The sequence below is a fragment of the Rhinatrema bivittatum genome, chromosome 17, assembly GCF_901001135.1.
Source record: "Rhinatrema bivittatum chromosome 17, aRhiBiv1.1, whole genome shotgun sequence".
Taxonomy (NCBI): Eukaryota; Metazoa; Chordata; class Amphibia; order Gymnophiona; family Rhinatrematidae; genus Rhinatrema; species Rhinatrema bivittatum.
Window position 1 is genome coordinate 22,051,687 of NC_042631.1, and position 19,339 is coordinate 22,071,025.

At 45.9% G+C, this 19,339-nt stretch overlaps 1 protein-coding gene across 3 annotated transcripts in view; it reads left to right on the forward strand.

Moving 5' to 3' along the window:
- Positions 1-19,339, forward strand: part of ST5 (suppression of tumorigenicity 5) — a 265,906-nt gene that overhangs the window by 38,720 nt on the left and 207,847 nt on the right. For 2 of the 3 annotated variants that reach the window (XR_003853184.1, XM_029582089.1), the window contains exon 1: positions 13,769-14,106. The gene's annotated coding sequence lies outside the window, so the exon portion shown is untranslated. Of the gene's footprint in view, positions 1-13,314; positions 13,397-13,768; positions 14,107-19,339 lie in introns of those variants that run through there. The other variant, XM_029582090.1, reaches the window with a different exon arrangement.

Here is a 19,339-nt window from a genome sequence, read left to right on the forward strand (position 1 = left end):
GTGTGTGTGTGTGTGTGTGTGTGTGTACACATGGCCTGTGTGTGCTTGCTCCTTATCTCACTGAGTCGTTTGCATTCTTTTCCATTCAGGTAAATGCATGAAATAATTTAAGTTAAACAGAAGGCAGTGTGTTGAAAGGACTGCTTTACATCCCAGGAAAGCAATCAGTCTAACCATCCTGCACGGAGGCTATCCGGGCTCGCTGAGAAATCTGGGGCCCCAGTCCACCCTGCTTTCTGGGGCCCTTCCTCATCCCCTTCAAAGAATCATTCTGTGCCCTATTCCAGCGCTTCCCAGCCCTGTCCCGGAGGCACCTGACCAGCTGGGTTTTCGGGATATCTATAATGAATGTACATGACATAGATTTTCATACAATGCAGATCCAGTATATGCTAATCAATCTCATGCATATTCATTGTGATAATCCTGATACGCTTTGCAATTATTTGACCATATTAGCATTTATTTTTCTAAATATATTCCTATTACTCTGGGTCTTCCTTGAGTTTGGTACCCAACAGTGTACCCTCTTTATCTCCCTATCATCAGGTCCAGTTCTGCATGCAAATCTAGATCATGCATATTCATTGCGGGTATCCTGAAATCCCGACTGGCTGGGGGGGTCCCCCAGGACAGGTTTGGTCAGTTTGTTCCTTTGTACTGCTTTACTTACCACACTTCCTGGAGGTAGCCATTTTGTTCCTGAATTGAATGTACAACTAGGGTCGACGGACTGACTTGCAGAGTGCACATCTGTCATCAACATGGTGGTAGAAGAGAGCTGCCACCTCATCTCAGGTCAATCGAACAGGTTGATCCAGTCCTCGTTTTGCCCAATTGCATGCTCGGATTTGCACTTCTGATTTTCATAGGGACTATTTCTGGCCATCCCGATCCGGGAGGGTGGCGTTAGCCTTCCTCCCGACAATATGCAATATACGACTGTGGTCCTGCATCCCGCAGGGCCACACTAAATGGCCTGAACAAGGGTCACACAAGATGTGCGGTGACCTAGCAGTCCAGAGGTGCTTTCTGATTTTCATAGGGAAATCAATGGGAAAACCTGAACTACAAATCCATGCATGCAGTGTGGCAAAAACCAGAACTGGATCAGCCTGTTCGACTGACCTGGGGGTGAGGTGGCAACCCTGTGATAGAAACCCTCTTTCATTCTGTCACTTCTGAATTCCCTGCCAAGCGTGCTGCTAGACGGTGCCATCGCTACTTTCACAGATACATTGTTGCTGTGATAGAACATTGTACATAATGCTAGGACATTCTTAGGAGTCTTACATGTCCCTCCTCTTTCTTTATTCACAAACAGCCCTGTGTCTGGCTCTGTGTGGATACATTCACGCCCCTCCTGGCTTTCTGTCTGATGATAAGTATATAGGATGATAAGTATATAGCCCTTGTTTTGCCCTGGCTCTTTCTCTCTCCTAAAGTGGCCCTTGGGAAATAAAGTATGGTGCGGATCTGAGATGGGAGTCATCGGGTCCATCACAGAGCGGATCTGGACCTGGAGGCTGACGTTTGATTCCTGCACTTCTGAATCAGTTTCGGGTTCGGGCATAGTAAAAACTGAGCATTGGAAAAGGCACCTAGCAAATGACCCATTAATGCACTATCATCGGATCTCCTCCCCCACCATAGCAGGGGCTCTATCCCTCTCCGCAGGATCTCTCCCCAAATATCCTGTGGGAGTTGGGCTGAATGATTTACCGTTCGCCAGCCATGATCTGGATCCTAGCGGGTCCTGGTCTGCCATTTGCTCCGCCGCTGGCAGTCACCGGTTCAGAACTTGTGAGTGCAGATCACGATCCTAGGATCAAAGACTTTTTTTTTTTTTTTTTTTGGCAAAGTCTTCGTTCCAATTCAAGGTCCTACTAGCCCTTAGCCATTGCAGTCCACTGGATTGTGGGTTATGACCTGCTGGTGACTCAGCCTAGCTCCGGTTCTCACTGCTCTGGAGTAATAGCTATAAGGCTTAATCGGGCTTAAGCAAGAAACGTTAAATCATGGGAGAGAGTTTCTGGAAAAGGTGGAATTCCTAAAGATGAAGTTTTGCCAGTACATCAAGCAACTGGAAGAAATAACAGGAGACGTCATGATCAATGACCAGGCACAGCTTGGCCGGAACATTCTGCTTACTTTAGGAGTGACTAGGTGTTAGATTATACGTCAGTCTGCTAAAATTGCTGCACTGTGTATGAAAATTGCAGTGAGCACACCAAAAAGAGAAGCGGGGGGCGGAATGGCTCTACTGCCACCTATGATGAATAAAGAGAATCCAGATTTGAAAGCAGCAGTGCTACCCAAGGTGCTTTTTAAATATTTCACCCAGCAGGTAGTTCTTATAAAATCAGACAGCCGAGAATCTTCCTGGTTGATTTTATTCCGTGAGGAGAAAGAAGCATTTTAAGGCACACCCGGCCTAGGATATGCCAAGTAAACGAGGATGCTGCTGCACTGAGCGTCATCAGCACCCTGGCACGTGAAGGCCCAGGAGCAGGAGACGAGCGGCAGTCTTCAGCGGGCTTTTTTTTGAAAGGCAGGCAAAAGGCTGGGCTAAGCTGCCTCTCACGGCGCAGACTCACGGCTGGAACGGCTTTTGGGAGCTCTAATGGCAGCCCAATCGTGTAAAGTGCGAACAGTAGGGTGAGTCTGAAGAACAGATGGCACCAGAGGGAGCGCTGAGCGCTCAGCCAAGGGACTGGAAAGCATTTCAATGTACATTCTTATGGGAAGCTCCCACAGTGGACAAGGGATTTCATTTCCTGAGATGTTCGGGGCGGAAAGGCCGGCTTTGAGCTTTTTTTTTTTCCCCCAAGTCTATTTATTTGTGTAAAGCAGCAGTGTCTCTTACTCGCTCAGTGTTTGTTGAACTGGAGTTAAGTCTAGGCCTCTGGATAAATTAGTCAGCTCTGCTTTCGAAGCAAAAGCTTTTAAGACTAAATTTTGAGGATCAACCATGCACTTGGTGACTGATTTAACTTAGGGTTGACACCTGGCCCTCATCAGCCCAAAGACCATGATGCAGGGCCAGCGTATCCTCCAGGGCTGGATTTAGTAATAGGCAACAAAGGCGCTGTCTGAAAACTGCAATTCCTCCTACTGCTCTCTGATTTCTGGGGGGGGGGGGGGTGAAACCCTCCCACCTCTGCCTATGGGAGCCTTGGTTTTAAATTCAGCCCGGCCCTGATTCGCTCCTGCTTTTGTCCCACAGCATGTAGTACTACTTTTATAGGATGGGGCTCCCCAGACCTGTCCCAATGACCGCACACCCAGGCAGGTTTTCAGGATATCCACAATGAATATGCATAAGATAAATCTGCATAACTTGAAGACCCAGTAGAGGCAAATTTATCTCATGCATATTCATCTAACTGGCTGTGAGGTTACCAGGATAGGTGTTACTCCTGGGGGAATTTTGCACTACTGCGGAGCACAGAATTAGTGCGGAATTCTCCTCCTGTGCAGAATTTCCATTTTCTGCACAGAATTTGGAGCAGGTCCCGGCGCGCTGCGAGTGGAGCCCATCACGCTCATGGCGAAGAGGGTGCAGGCCTCAGCGGCCGTGATTGGAGTCCATCTTGCGCGCAGTGAAAATGGAGTAGATCCCAGTGAGAGTGATTCCATGTGTAGAGGTGTGGGTGTGTGTGACAGAGACCATGTGAAGGTGGGTGGATGTGTGTGCCAGAGGGAGAGAGACTATGTGAGGAGATTGTGAAGGAGTGTGTGTATGTGTGAGAGATTGAGAGCTGGTATGCATTTAAAAGGGATTGTGTGTATGTGAGGGAGTGAGGGTGTGAGTGAGGGAGCCTGTGCGAAAGTGTATGTGTATGTGTGTGTGTGTGTGAGAAAGAGAGCCTGTGTGAGAGGATGTGTGTGTGTGAGAGAGAGAGAGAAGGAGCCTGTTTGTAGGGGATGTGCATGTGAGAAAGAGGGAACCAGTGTGCAGAGGTGTGTGTGAGAGAGAAGGTAGCCTGTTTGAGGGTGTATGCATGAGAGAGAAAGGAAGCCTGTGTGGGTGTGTGTGCCAAAGAGAGAGGGAGCCTAAGGGTGTAAGTGTGAGTGAAAGAGAGGAAGCCTGATTGAGGATGTGTGTATGTGCACGAGAGAGAGGGAGCCTGTGTGTGTGTGTGTGTGTGTGTGTGTGAGTGTGAGAAAGAGAGAGAGAGAGGGACAGAGGGAGCCTGTGTGAGGGGCAGTACTGAGAGAGGGGTCAAACTCTGGGGCCAATGCAATACAGTGCGCTCAGCCGAGCGCACTGTATAACCCGCAATCGGACGTGGGTTAAATAGGCGCTAATCCACCCCCTAATGCAATAAGGGGATTAGCGCCTCTCAAACGCGCATCCGATGCGGAGTGAATGAGATAGTGCTCATCACATGCAAATGCATGTGATGAGCACTATCTCATTCACGCTAAATGCAAAAAAATAAATGTGCGTCTCAGATGCACATTTATCGCTCGGTTATTAATGCCTGCCTGGAGCAGGCGTTAATAGCTGAGCGCATTGAAAAAAAGTACAGAAAAGCAGAAAAAACTGCTTTTCTGTACTCATAAGAACATAAGAAATTGCCATGCTGGGTCAGACCAAGGGTGCATCAAGCTCAGCATCCTGTTTCCAACAGAGGCCAAACCAGGCCACAGAAACCTGGCAATTACCCAAACACTAAGAAGATCCCATGCTACTGATGCAATTAATAGCAGTGGCTATTCCCTAAGTAAACGATTAATAGCAGTTAATGGACTTCTCCTCCAAGAACTTATCCAAACCTTTTTTGAACCCAGCTACACTAACTGCACTAACCACATCCTCTGGCAACAAATTCCAGAGCTTTATTGTGCGTTGAGTGAAAAAGAATTTTCTCCGATTAGTCTTAAATGTGCTACTTGCTAACTTCATGGAATGCCCCCTAGTCCTTCTATTATTCGAAAGTGTAAATAACCGATTCACATCTACTCGTTCAAGACCTCTCATGATCTTAAAGACCTCTATCATATCCCCCCTCAGCCATCTCTTCTCCAAGCTGAACAGCCCTAACCTCTTCAGCCTTTCCTCATAGGGGAGCTGTTCCATCCCCTTTATCATTTTGGTTGCCCTTCTCTGTACCTTCTCCATCGCAACTATATCTTTTTTGAGATGCGGCGACCAGAATTGTACACAGAATTCAAGGTGCGGTCTCACCATGGAGCAATATAGAGGCGTTATGACTTTCTGTTTTATTAACCATTCCCTTCCTAATAATTCCTAACATTTCTTTAAAAGTAAAAAAATATGCTCGGCGTCGGTTTTCATAACCGGCAGACCGCCGGTAACCACGGGGTCGCGTTAGCAAAGAGGTGCTAAGGTCGTGCAAGCGACCCTAGTCCCTCCTGAAAAGTCAGCGCCTACTTTCCGCTTTTAATATTGCATCGGCCCCTCTGTGAGTGGAGATAGAGTGGAAGGGACTGAGCCTAGAGGGGCAGGGGAAAGATAATGGAGGGTGAAGGAGTTGGAACCCGAGAAGACCTAGTGAAAGGAAACTAGCAGGGTGCAAGGGACATTCTTACAATGAACTTCTAGGGAAATTCTGCTTCAAATATTTAAAACCCTGCATCTTTAAGTAATAGCTTTTTTTTTCTGTATTACATTTTAAATTAATTACTTAAAGACTGTCATATATATTGTGTTATTTTGACCAATATAATGTTTGCATAATTTTGCAGAAATTAAAAATTTTGTGTGCAGAGTTAAAAACATTTCTTTTTTGCGCAGAATTCTCCCAGGAGTAAGGTGAGGGAAGCCTTATTGCAGGCAGATCAGGACCAGATCAACATCTTCGGGTTGACCTGGCTTCCCTAGGAGTAACTACTAGAAAATTTTCAGAAGTGTTAACACAGGAAGTGTTTTTTACTTTTTGCTCCAGAAACCTCACACACACACACTTACAGGCTATTGCAACATCATCGAACACACGCACATCCACCTCTCCTGGGTGCTCGGTGCAATAGCCAAATGAGCCGCTGCCCTAAAAGGGACGCGCAGTGGGTAATTTGTGAGTCCCTAGCGCTCTGCATCGGGCCGAGCACGGCGTGCTTTAATGCCAGCTCCCGGATAGGTGTTAAATTTGCTGCATTAAAATGGCGCCTTGGCCGCATGGCAATTTTTGGCATGGTAGGGTAATAAGCTACCTGGAATTTGCATGTGATAAACGCTATTAGCTATGTGCTCGATTGCATCGGGAGGTTATTTTAGCGTGTCCAATAGCGTGTTACCCGGTGCGCTAGCCTGAGCGCACTATATTGCATCGGCCTGCTACTTTGCCAAATACTGATGATAACAACCACTACCTCTTTGCATTTGGGAAGTTTGTCATGTGGCTCTTTGTCCACTAGATGGCGCCCACATTATCCCTTCTGGCTGGAAGCATAGACAGAAAGGCTGAAGTAAGGGATGCAGAATGTGTCTCCTTGGAGACAGCTGTTTCCAAGAGTAACCCCCCTCGCTTCGTTCCCTCCTCCCTCCCTCCTCCCCACCTCCTCAGCCTCCTGGATCCTGCAGCTCTGTGGTAACTGGAATTTCTATGTAGTGGTGTCAGAAAGTAAATATGCTAAATTAGGTCTGCAGGCACAGACACCCTTAGTCCTGTAAGGACTTATCAGCTGGGTGCAGTATCCTGGCTTGGATTCCATGAGGCAGGCTTTGATGGGATGGCTTAGGAAAGAAGAGGGATGAAGCCAACCTCTGTGTACCTAGAGCCACAGTTAAGGTTTGGGTTCCGTGAGCTCTGCGGAGCTGGCGTTTCCCTCGTCAGTCTGGGTTAGTGAGAAGGGCCTCGTTTGAGCAGCTGTTAGAATCATCGGGTTGACAGATGCCAACATCAGGAGGATTTCATTCCACTTCCACCTGAGCATTGCCCTCCCGTGCCAGCCGGACTGGTTCTCAAGTGTCGCTTTGATCACTTATGCTGCAGGACTGCCTTTATCACAGTAGGTAAAAGGATAAATAGAGGACCCGTTCAACCTATCAAGTGAATGCATCTGCTTTATACTACTGTACTTCCCAAATAACTTTTGGTTAAACAGCATGTGATTAGGTCTTCAGGCCTTTCTTTGCTGGGTGTGTATTCTAGTTCTTGCAGGGCCCCCAGATAAAGTCTAGGCTTCCTTCATTTTCACCTGTGTTAGGATAATGACCAATATGTCTGTTTCTCCTGTTCCAGTATCTCACTGAACAGAGGGTTACAGCGAGGAGCTGCTGGGCCATCATGCAAACCATAGGGCTCTCTGAGGTTCTTCCAGTAGGGATTGAAAGCTTTCTTTCATGGACCTAGGACTATGGAAATACTTCTATAGTCTTGAAATGATGACAACGCCACATCAGATTATTTTGTTCCAAAAATGAGTAGCCTTTACTGCTGTATAACTTGCTGCATAGTGATAAGTTGACCCAAAACACATTTCTTTCTGGTGATATCCATAAAATAAATTTAGACAATCACTTCAGTGACTCAAAGACATCAGGACCCTCCCTTTTTTTCTAGGTTCCCCTTCAGGCTGCTCCAGGGATCCATCCGTGATTCTTTTGGACGTCCCCTCTGTACCTGAATTCTCTTCACACCTAGTTGTTGACTCCTCTCCTTCTCTCTCGTTTCAAAGGCTTTTCTTCATCCACTCATCGTAGAGAGTCCTGCTGCATGTTTACCTTTAGCAGAAGGTGCTCCATCAGTTCAGACATCCTGAACTGGATCTCACACTGTTCTCTTGTATCCCAAAGTCACTTGAAAGAGGCAAATCCCAGCAGAGCAAGAAGCTTTGATTGTGCTCCCTCCCTAGAAATCCCCTCCAGATTCCTCCTCCTCAAGCCCCCCCTCATGGACTGCTCCAGGACTCACAATCCAGAGTATCCCTCCTAAAACCCATGATCTACTGCAAGGAGCCCCCAGAACATTCTGAGCCTCTGCACTTCTAAGACCACCGCCCAGTTGGGTGTGTGTTCAGCACCTGCTCTTCTACTCCTTCACTAGTCATGTGTGCCCTTGGTGAGACCTATGGTAACCTGATAAGAGGTCTGTGGACATGCTTACACATGTGTAGAGACCCCAGTGGGGTAGGAAGTGAGATAGCACATTGCTGGTCCAACTCCTGTGGCTGGTGGAGCATGTGTTTGGGTACTTGCCAGGTTCTTGTGGCCTGGTTTGGCCTCTGTAGGAAACAGGATGCTGGGCTTGATGGACCCTTGGTCTGACCCAGCGTGGCAATTTCTTATGTTCTTATGTCTTGGGATCCCGGTTTTTAAAGTGATGTTGATTCTGTTTTGCTGGTTCCTCTAGACCCGCACAGTGTGGGATGCAGCCTTGTGCCGGATAAAGCTAGGAAGAGAAAAAGCCACTTTTTCCTGGTCACATCCAGTAGTTGGAGATTTTTGTGACTTTCATCTTGAAAGATTCATTGTACTGATGGAGAGGAGAGAAGAATTTGGAAGTTCAACAGTTTTATGCGTCCGAGAGAGGAGAGACTGGAAACCCCTCGTAGGAGAAGTCCTCAACTCAGGAGAATAAGAACTGAGAGGAATGGAGTTGTGCAGATGGAGCAATGAACCACAGATATTTTGGAAAGGGAGAACTACTTGATAGGAGACCACATCCCATCCCAGGTGTCTTATTTTCCATCCCCTGGAAGGCAGGTTTACTGGGACCAGATACCAAGGGATACTTGTACAGATTGAGTTGGAGTTGGATTGCGTACTGATCCGTGGATTTAACTAAGGGGAAGTCTATTTGGTGCCAGCTGATAAAAACTGAGCAAGCCATGAGGTGAGCTTTCCGTTTGGAACACCCAGCCTGAGTGTCCCATCTGGATTGATTGATGCTGGAAATGTAAAGATATAAGAAGTGGGGTTACATGCACAAAGCGACTTTTTATGTTACACTTTGGGCCTGGAGGTTATCCTACCTCCATTTGGAGAATCCACCTCAAGGTTGAGTGAGACTCTGGCAGGGACTGAATGTGGCCAGCACTAGACGAGGTCATCACATACAAGTGTTTCTCCTTTTGCATCGAGTTAATCGATATGCCTTAACTTACATGGGAATGAGAAAACCAAGTTGGATTTGAGCACGTCTCCAGCTTTGCATCTGTGCTTGTGTATTATCACATGGGACATGACAACGAAGCAATTCATGTGTGGGTTTCACAGCTTGTCACAGGTCAGTGGGCCTCGTGCAGTGTTGCAATATACCTGTTTACCTTCACAAATTCCCGAAACGAATATCCCACAGTGCAAAAATAACAGGTATTGTTGGTGCTTATTAAATTAGGTTTGTCGGACCTTAATAAACCAGGAGACCCGATGGTATAAAGGGACCATTTAACCAATAGAGTCCCGTGAATTCCCATTCCCATTCAGCTTGATCTTGGGCTTTCATTCGCTCAGTACCTTTACAGATTAGCACTTTAAACCGATTCCATTAAATAATCTGATTAGGGCTTTTCACTGTATTCAAACTTCTGATTCCTGATTCCTTCTGCTTAAGAACCATATGACCAGACAAACAGGAGAGAACATGAAAAAATGTCAGCTCAGGAACAGAATCCCTCAGGGAAAAGGGGCTCTGGTCATATTTTGTGTGTTCTGTGGGCTGAAATCTTTGTGAATCAGTTTTTGGGCTACTGTAGTTAATGATGATTTGCTACCTTTATAACGTATTTTGCCGAATTGGTAACAAACCCTGTTACCTTTTCCCTAAACTAATTTGTCTATTGTGTCTATTCTGTTGTACTTTGCTTATTTATTTATTTATTTATTTTATTTATTTATTTGTTAGGCTTTTATATACCGTTGTTTAGACAAACCCGTCACAACGGTTTACAAACATTTCAAACATATACAAATTCCAGTAAAATATATCTAAACAAGAATAAAATGTGATAATAAAACACAGCAATGAAAACATAAAAGCATAATGTAAATCTGTGGTCTTAAGATCAATTAATAAATCAATTGAAAGAGTACAAATTAAATAAAATAGTCTGTAATAAAAACATAAAAAGCGCTGTGCAAATCTATGGTCTTAAGAACAATGAATAAATCAATTAAAAGTGTGCAAATTAAGTAAAATTGTCTCTAAAAATTGTGGTAAATGGCCTTGGTCATTGAACTGTAGCGGGTCTCCCGTCTGGTGCTTTATCCTTGACTAGGGGTGCCATGGGTCTGGGTTTGAGTCACTCTCTGGCTTACTCATGGCTCACACTGCAGGTAGAAAATCTCGCCAAGGTGCAATACTGTCCAGAAAAGGACACAAACTGAGTAGAATAGGCAGGAACTAAGATATAACCCAGTGTTCATCCATTCAGCCCTTGCACTGTGATCAGCAGGAAAATATTCAAAAGGAGTCTGGAAGTGGTGTCCAACATAAATCCTTTACTGTGAATTAAAGAACAGGGTCCAGGCAAAAAAAAAAAACCATGAAAATTGAGAATCTGGTTTCCTTGTCCATGGTCAACCTTCTCATCACTCTCCTATCTCTTGCACCTTTGACCTCAGCTAATAGATCCTTGCCAGTAGGGCCGGACAACTAGAGTGTGGCTTCCAGCGTCAGCCAATCTGTTGGAAAAAATCCCCAATCCAACAATTTACAAAATGGGTTCCAGACTTCCCAAAACCGTAAACTGTAATCCAATTATCCAATGTCGAGGCTGTTGATTCCCTTTTCAAAAGCCTCCATCCACCCCTGCTTGTCTGGTCGCTTGGGGAAAAAAGATATCAAAATCCCAGTCCTCAGGGGGGTAACCTTTCCCTTTAGACCAGGGGAAAAAATGCCAAAATCTCCAAAAGCAAAAATCTTCTCCTTAGTAGAGACTCAGGATGAATCTCTCCAAAGCAACTCTCCTTCTCTATCTCAAAATGTTCTGAATCTTTAACTGTTTAAATCTTATTTTTAACTATTTTATTATTTTAATGGTTTTATTATTTTATTACGAAACTATGTATTTATATCTTTTCATTTAATTTTGGAAATGCGAATATTTTTAAATGGATATTTGTTAACAAATGTAAACCGATGTGATATGTTCTCATGAAACATCGGTATATGAAAATTAATAAATAAATACATCTTTCTCGCCTGTGCGCTGAGATGAAGGGGTGGTCTCCAGCTCCTAGCCCTCTCTGCTGAGATCCTGGGAAGGTTCTCTGGCTTCTTCCTCCTGGCTCCTACAGCTGTGCCTTAAAAATGGACCCACTGGGATATTTTCTTTTAATTTTCTTGAATGATGACTGACAAAGGAGAGCAATGTGTTCCTGTCTGTTTCTTTATGCAAAATATTACTCCACCGCTGACCAGGGTGAAATCTCCAGCATTTAAGGGAACATGAGTTAAATGTAGTCACCTCTCTGCATTGGGGGGAGAGAGAAATAGATAATGCCCCCAATTACCATTTACACGGGAAGGCACTAACTGCTATGTACATTGTACCGTGCCTTTATTTATTTGAGACACTGAGAATGTAAATGTTAACCTGCTGCAACACGCTCTGAGCTCTCCAATTTGGAGAGCGTGAAATAAATAAACGACAAGGGAAGAAAGACATTTTTTTCTGGGCCCTGGAACTGCTGTGTCTTGAAGCTCTAAACTGTCAGGTCACAGTAGATCCTCACAGATTCTCTATGACACAGAAACGGAGAAGATGACAGCATGTAAGGGCCATGATGTCCATCCAGCCTGCCCACTTTCACTCCCGGTGCAGTTGACCTCTGGCTCTTCCTTCACTTCTTAAATCCAGTGCTCCAGGTGAAGCTTGAACTCGCAACCTCGGTATAACTTGGGGAAAGTACTGCTGGATACGCACCGTATGCTAAAGGCTTGCATCCTTGGAGCCTTGTGATAGACTAGATAGGTAGATACAAAATCATTGCAGGAAGGCAAACAAAAATCATTCATACAAAACCTCATGCACAGATGGTAGAACATTAGCACCACTGCTGACAAGTTTCAAACTTATACTAGTTCAACCTTTCGTTTGCAAAACGATACAGTATGCAAATTAGGTGGTGCGGTAGAAACAGGCAAAAGGAGGCGCTAGGGACACTAGTGCATCCCTAGCGCCTCCTTTTGGCCCGGAGCGGCGGCTGTCAGCGGGTTTGACAGCCGACGCTCAATTTTGTGGGGTCGGTTCTCGAGCCCGCTGACAGCCATGGGCTCGGAAACCAGACGCCGGCAAAATTGAGCGTCCGGTTTTCGTCCCGACAGCCGCCGGCCCATTTTAAATTTTTTTTCTTTTTACTTTTTTTACCCTTTGGGACCTCCGACTTAATATCGCCATGATATTAAGTCGGAGGGTGCACAGAAAAGCAGTTTTTACTGCTTTTCTGTGCACTTTCCCGGTGCCGGCAGAAACTAGCACCTACCTTTGGGTAGCCGCTAATTTCTTAGAGTAAAATGTGTGGCTTGGCTGCACATTTTACTTTCTGTATCGCGCGGGAATACCTAATAGGGCCATTAACATGCATTTGCATGTTGAGGGTGCTATTAGGTGCTGCGGGTTGGACGTGCGTTTTCCGCCCCTTACTGAATAAGGGGTAAGGGAAAATGCGCGTCCAAGAGCAGGCTAACATTGCGCTCTGTCGGAGCGCACTGTACTGTATCGGCCTGATAGTGGGACTGTGGAAGTATTACATTTTTGGTATTTCATTATTGTTAACTTTGTTATTTATGCTTGCTGCCGGTTTTAATTTTGCAGTGAAATAACATCATTTCATGTACACCACTGCATTTACTGAGGCTCTCAGGAGTTGCCGATCTCTCCCGTTTAGTCGTAACAGCAAAATTATGCTCCATATTTTTGGCCTGGAAGACGTTTCCTCCTGCTCTTTTGGGCTTCTAGCAGAGCTCAAGTCAGAACCAGGGATGGGATCCAGCCCTACAGGCCTTCATTTACAACTACCTCCAGTGGGGGGGCTCCACGGCATGCACCAGGAATGCTTCTGCAACCCTGCAATGGGGGCCTAAATCTTGCTGCTGTCACCCTTGTGGATGATTGGCTTTCCCCCCCAGGGGCTGTAAATGCTGCAGAGAAGACCTGACTTGGGTCTTCCGGGCAAGGCGCTGTGCCAAGCCCGCTGTTCTGATCTCCAGGTACTCTACTATTGTTCTGCCAGATGATAACTCTGGGCCAGATTCATTAAGGCTTTGCTCCCATTTTGTGTCTATGGGAAAAACCCTCAGTGGATCAGGTACTAGACTTGTTACATTCTCTAACTTTGTGGCTCCAGAGCGTGTTTCACTTTCCTTCCTGATCGAGTGATTTTTTGTTTTTTTTTTCCAGAAAGATGAAAGCGTACAGGAAACCCTGCCTGGCCAGTCCAAATACCTGCGCTAATTAATCCACTGATTGGGCGCCCAGCACAGTAAGTATGCAGGCAGCTGCCTGGGACTGTTTCAGGAAGAACTGCTAGGAAAAATAAATCTAATGCAAAATAAGTCCAGCAAAATGTAAAGCGTAAAGGTAGTTTGTTTGCTTTAGCTAGGTAGTGTTTACACGCGAAAGGGAAGGAAAAAAAGGAATTATTGTATTTGTTTCTAACAGAAGGGCAGGGGGAGGGGGATTTTTCAAAGTTTTGCACAAAAAGTGCCCCAGATTTATCAATGAAAATAATCCGGCATATTTAAATTGGGGGAGGGGGGAGACGGGACCGGTGCAATCGATTTTTTTTTTTTGCAATGCAACAACAAAAAAAAAGTTTCAATAAATGCTCCTCCCCCCTGTCTCCGAAGCCACCAGTTCAGAAAGCGGGATGCGAGAGGAGAGGAGGCTGGGATGCGCGAGCCTTTAGCTGATGAGCAAAGGCACTGCCGTCGCACCGATGCCTCGCAGACGCGCGTGAGAGCCCGTGTCGTGTCCCGTCCGGGCTGGGGGAGGAGGAGGAGGAGGAGGGAGATCTCCATGACAACTGCCCGGGCAGCCCGCGCTCCCCGCTCTCGCTTCGGGGCTGGGAGGAGGGCGCCGCCGGGGCAGACGGCACTGCAGCCGGCGGGACACTAGAGACCCGAGTGTGGGAAACGCAGCCGGGGAGCGAGGATGGCTGGCAGAGAGGAAGCGGGGCGCCGCAGGTTGCAGGTAACAGGAGCTCGCGGCGCGGCGCGGGCGGGAGGGCTGCGCGAGCTCGGCATTTCTGGCTCGCGGGGATGATGTCATGCCGAAGCAGTTGGGTTCTATTAAGGAAGAGGGAGGAAACAGTTTGTAACTTTTTTTTTTTTTTTTATTGTGTGCCTGAATGGGGGGGGGGGAGAAAGCCTGGCTCCTTTCGCTCGCAGGTCGGCGTTGGCCGGTTTAACGCTTGCTCCCTGCTGCCGGGAAGGCGTGCGAGCGACTCTGGGAGCCCGGCGGCGAGGCGAGCGACCCCCCCGGGCAGCGCTGCCGCGAAACGGCGCGCCGGGACCCACGCTCCGGCCCCAGCCCGAGCCCCTCGGCTTCCATATTGACTTTGCAATGTACCGAGGCAGAGTAGCCTTGGGTCTCTCTTTCTGTTGTTGCTGTTTGCGTACTTAAACCAGACACGCATGGATGTTTGCACTACTTTTTTATTGTTGTTGTCTCCTCCGCATCCCTGAAACTAAAACAGATTAACGTGAGGAGAAGGGGTTTCCGTGCCGTTCACGTCCTGTGAAGAAAGGTTTGGGGGGGGGCGTTCAAAGTGACCTCTGGAGATCCCTGTGAAGGGGGGGCTGCCGGGTTCGTGTGCTGTGACTGTGTGGCGGCTTAGCGCCCAGGCTTGGTAACCGGGGGGGGGGGGGGGGGCGCGAGCCTCCAGCCCTTTCTCGCTCGCGCTCTCTCTGTTCTCTGTCTTGAACTTTCCAGACAGAGCCTCTTTTGTCTGCCACCAGACAATGAAGGGCGCTGCTGATTGGCTTAAGCCCCATCTGCTGGCAGGAGTGGCGGACACTGCCTCTTTCCACACTCCCCCCCCCCCCCCCCCCAGCAAGATGGTGGGAAACCAGAGCCAGGATTACTCGCCCTAGCATTTGTGCCTGTAACTTTCCCCTGATCTCCAGCTGTAAGAAGGCCCCCCCCCCCCCTGTAGCACTATTTATTTTTTGGACAGCTTCCAGAGCAGTTAGGATTGGTGAGCGTCCGCGGTGGGCGATGTTGAGAGTATCTAAAAGTCCCTTATTTTGCCCTGGCTTTTATTTTCTGAGAACTCTGATGCTTATTTTTCTATTGTGCCAAGAAAGGTGAGGTGATACAGTCACTGGGGATAAAGTGATTTTGCACTGGAGGAGGAGATCTGTAACTTGACCTGTTTTTTAGGATATGATGCACAACAGTTTACTAAATTTGACAACCATGAGCTGTGCAGGGCCCTGGGAAGGGCCCCTTGTTAACCAATATGATATGTATCATGAATGTAGGTATAGAAAAGAGCTAAATAAATATTTTTTTTTTACTTACTTGCATACCTTTTGATTATAGGGAGTAGTGCTGATAAAACACCTGATCTAGTAATCGAGTATTGATTTGCTATTGATAAGCCAATGAACAGAACCAAATGTCACAGACTGATTTTAGTGTACTGATTGTTCATGTACTTATGACATAAGCAGGTATGGAATGCTACTAAGATATAATATACATGGCTCAAAGATCAGAAAGAGGTCCATATTCAGTCAGTGTCTGCACAGCAAAGATAGCTGGATAAACTTATCTGGCTAATTTTGGAGGTATGTTCAATAGTGCATATATATTCTGTTGCATATAACAAGTTATCTTAAAGTTAGCAAACTTTAGGACCGATCTTTGGCCTAACTCAACTCCTCCTAGTTACACCTCTGGAATGGCCCTAACCTGCTAAAATTTAGCCAGCTAAGTGCCCAAAACCTCATTTAGCTGGATAATGTTTGAGTTATCCCACTAAATGGTTTTCAATATGGACCTCAGACTCTTCATTTTGGAGGAAGAGATAATGTAATAGGAGAGACTATTGTTTTTCCCTGACAGTGCGGTGACTATAAGAATGGTAAAACTTTGCTGGGCAGCAGGCGCAGTGTCACCTGAGCTTAGGATCACATGGTACTGAAGGGTCATTTGGGTACTACAGCACAAAGAAGTCTATTAGAGGTACCTCCTGCTTTTTATACAGTAGAGCAGGGGTGGTCAACTCTGGTCCTTAAGAGCCACAACTAGGTTGGTTTTCAGGATATCCACAACTAATATGCATGAGATACATTTGCACATAATGGAGGCAGTGCATGCAAATCTATCTCATGCATTTTAATTGTGGAAGGTGGCCAATGTGATGCCGATTTTTTTTTTTTTTTTTTTAAAGGGTTCCAGGGATGATCCGGGAAACTATAAATCCGTTAGCCTGACATCTGTACCAGGCAACACGGGAGAAGCCATTCTTAAAAAAAAAAAATACATTTGCTGGCCGTATTGATAGACATGGCTTAATGGGGGTCATCATGGTTTTAGCGGGGGGAGGGTGGAGGGAGTCTTCTCTTAATCTTTTAGAACTTTTTTGAAAATGTAAATTTAACATGTAGGTAAAGGTGAGCCATTTGATATAAGTGCCTTTGGATTTTTAGAAGACATTTGACAAAGTCTCCCATGATAGATTCCTCAAAAAATAACAAAGTCATGGGATAGGAGGCAGCTTTCTATTGAGGACTGGTAACTGGTTAAAAGGCTGGAAAAAGAGGGAGGGGTCCGTTTTCCAAATGGAGAAAGGTTGTAAGTGGTGTACCATAGGGATTGGTACTGGGATCTGTGCTGTTTAACAAATTCATAAATGATATGGAAAAGGGAATGACGAATGAGGTGATCAAATCTACAGATGACACAAAATTTATTGAAATTTTGTTAAAATAGCAGCGGATTGTGAGAAACTGCAGAAAGACCTTGTGAGACTGGGAGCATGGGCAATTGAACGGAAGATGAAATTTAATGTAGAAAAATGCAAAAGTGATGCACACAGGGAAAAATAATCCCCACTACAGGTACGTGATTCAGGGCTCTGTATTGGGAGTCAGTACCCAGGAACAGGACCTTGTCCTTGCGGACGATAGGTTGAAATCCTCTGCTCCAGTGTGCGGCCGCAGTCAAAAAAAAAAAAAAAAGCAAATAGAATGTTAAGGATGATCCGAAAAGGAACAGAGACGAAAACCAGAAAATATCATAGAGCTTCTTTATCGCACCATGGAGAAACTGCACCTTCACTATTGTGTGCAGTTCTGGTCGCCCCCATCTCAAAAAAAAAAAATATGACAGAGGATCTCGAAAAGGCACAGAGGAGAGCGACAAGGATGATAAAGGGGATGGAACATCTCATCTGTTTTGAGAGGCTGTGCAGGCGAGGGCTCTTCAACTTGGAAAAGAGACAACTGAGAGGAGACATGATAGAAGTCTATAAAATCATGAATGAGTAAATAAAGGACGGTTATTTACCCTTTCAAATGATAACTGAAACAAAGGGACATTCCATGAAACTAACAACCAGCAGATTAAAAACGGCGCGTAGAAAATACTTTTGCTCGGGGCACTGTCAAGCCGTGGAATCTGTTGCCAGAGGACGGGTTTAAAAGGGGTTTGGATAAGTTTCTGGAGGGAAAGGTCCCCATAGCACGTTATTAGCCAGGTAGACTAGAGAAAGCCACTGCTGTCCCTGGGAGTGAGTAACAGGAATTAGATCTATTTTATGGGATCTGCCAGGTACTTGTGACCTGGATTGGCCACTGTCGGAGACAGGATGCTGGGCTCGATGGACCTTGTCTGACCCAGCATGGCGATTCTTGTGTTCCTAATGTTTTGTGGGAGTCAGCTAGAATAAGTATATTTCAGGGCTGTGGATCTCTGACCTTTGCTTCAAGAATGCTGTTTGGAAGACTGGAAGTCTCTGATGATACCGTGATTGAAAATTTTTTTTTTTTTTTATGTTGTGCACAGCCGAGATGAAAGAGGGTGGTGTATGGAAGACAAGTGATGGCTATCAAGTGCCTGAGGCCTGCCTGTTGATTTACTACAGCAGTTTTAGGCATGCTGGAATAGCATGGTTCTTTTCTTGCTTTCGTTTTCATGGTGCTAATATTAGGAAGAGATTTGGTTTTCGGGGCATGGCATATCGTTTAGCCTCTATTTATAGTGAGCCCTAAGGGGGAGGGTCATTCTGGGGCCCCTCTCTCTCTCTCTTTCTCTGAACCAGGTTTTCCCTTGATAGCAGCCTCTTGTGACGTGTGTGATCTGAAAGTGGAGCAGACTACGATACGATACTTGACTATGTAGCTAAAGATCTCCCCTACACTACTCTCATGGACCTTCATGTTTGGTTTTTATTTTTCCCAGGAATTTGTCAGGGTTTATTAGGACAAGAAGAAAAACAGGAAACAAATCCAGTGGAGAAATGTGACACACTATTTTTTCTGGGTAAATATCAAAGAATTCACTTTGGTGGAAGGAAGACGGGCAATATTGAGCAGATTCTCCCACTTGTGCACTTAGCAGCATCCCTGTCTGTACCCCATCCCCTGCCTAGCATGTCCCTGTCTCTCCCTACATCCCCGAGAATTTCCCCCATCACACATTGCAATAGCATTCATCCTCACTAGCGGTGGCTCCAGGCTTTTTCCTCTCTCTCCTTCAGCAGGATTGCTGCACTTTGCAGCAGGGCACTTCCGCATTTGTGTGGGGGCTGGGGGAGCCTGGTGGGCAAGGCCTGCTTTTAAATGCTTCGGCGGTACCAAGCAGCAGGTGCCTGGGGAGAGGGGGAAGCGGGCCTTGAAATGCCATTATCTGCAGCACGGGTGGGCGAGCGCTGTCACTGGTAGTGGGGCAGGACCTCAAATGCTGCAGGTGCTTTGGCCTGCATTGGCTTCCAGCAGTTGCTGGAGCCCTTGAGACACTGCATCTGCAGTTCTGGAGCTGCTCTGTAAGCCTAAAATTAGTGTGAAAATCGGTTTAAACTGAAAACAAAGCACCTTATGCACTCTCCATACTGCACACCTTGCTTGCACAAATTACTACAGAGCAAACTTCTGCCCTGCTCCCTGACTGGCAAAAGCTAAATTCAGGAATTGTAATGTTTGTTTATTTATATATGTATTTTATTTAAAAACATTTATCATCCACTTATAACAGTAACCTGTGCTAAGCAGCTTACAAAACAAATAAAAAAAACAATAACAAAATGTTATACATGCATGTATAAAAGAAGAAAATGTAGTTTTTCTTAAGGAAGATTGTATCACAAACTGTCTTTGTTAGGGCCAATTCTCCCTTATCAATAGTTAAAGTTAATGTAGTTTTTTGATTCTAGATAATTCCCAGCCATATAAATCCATTAATGATTTTATTTAGGGTT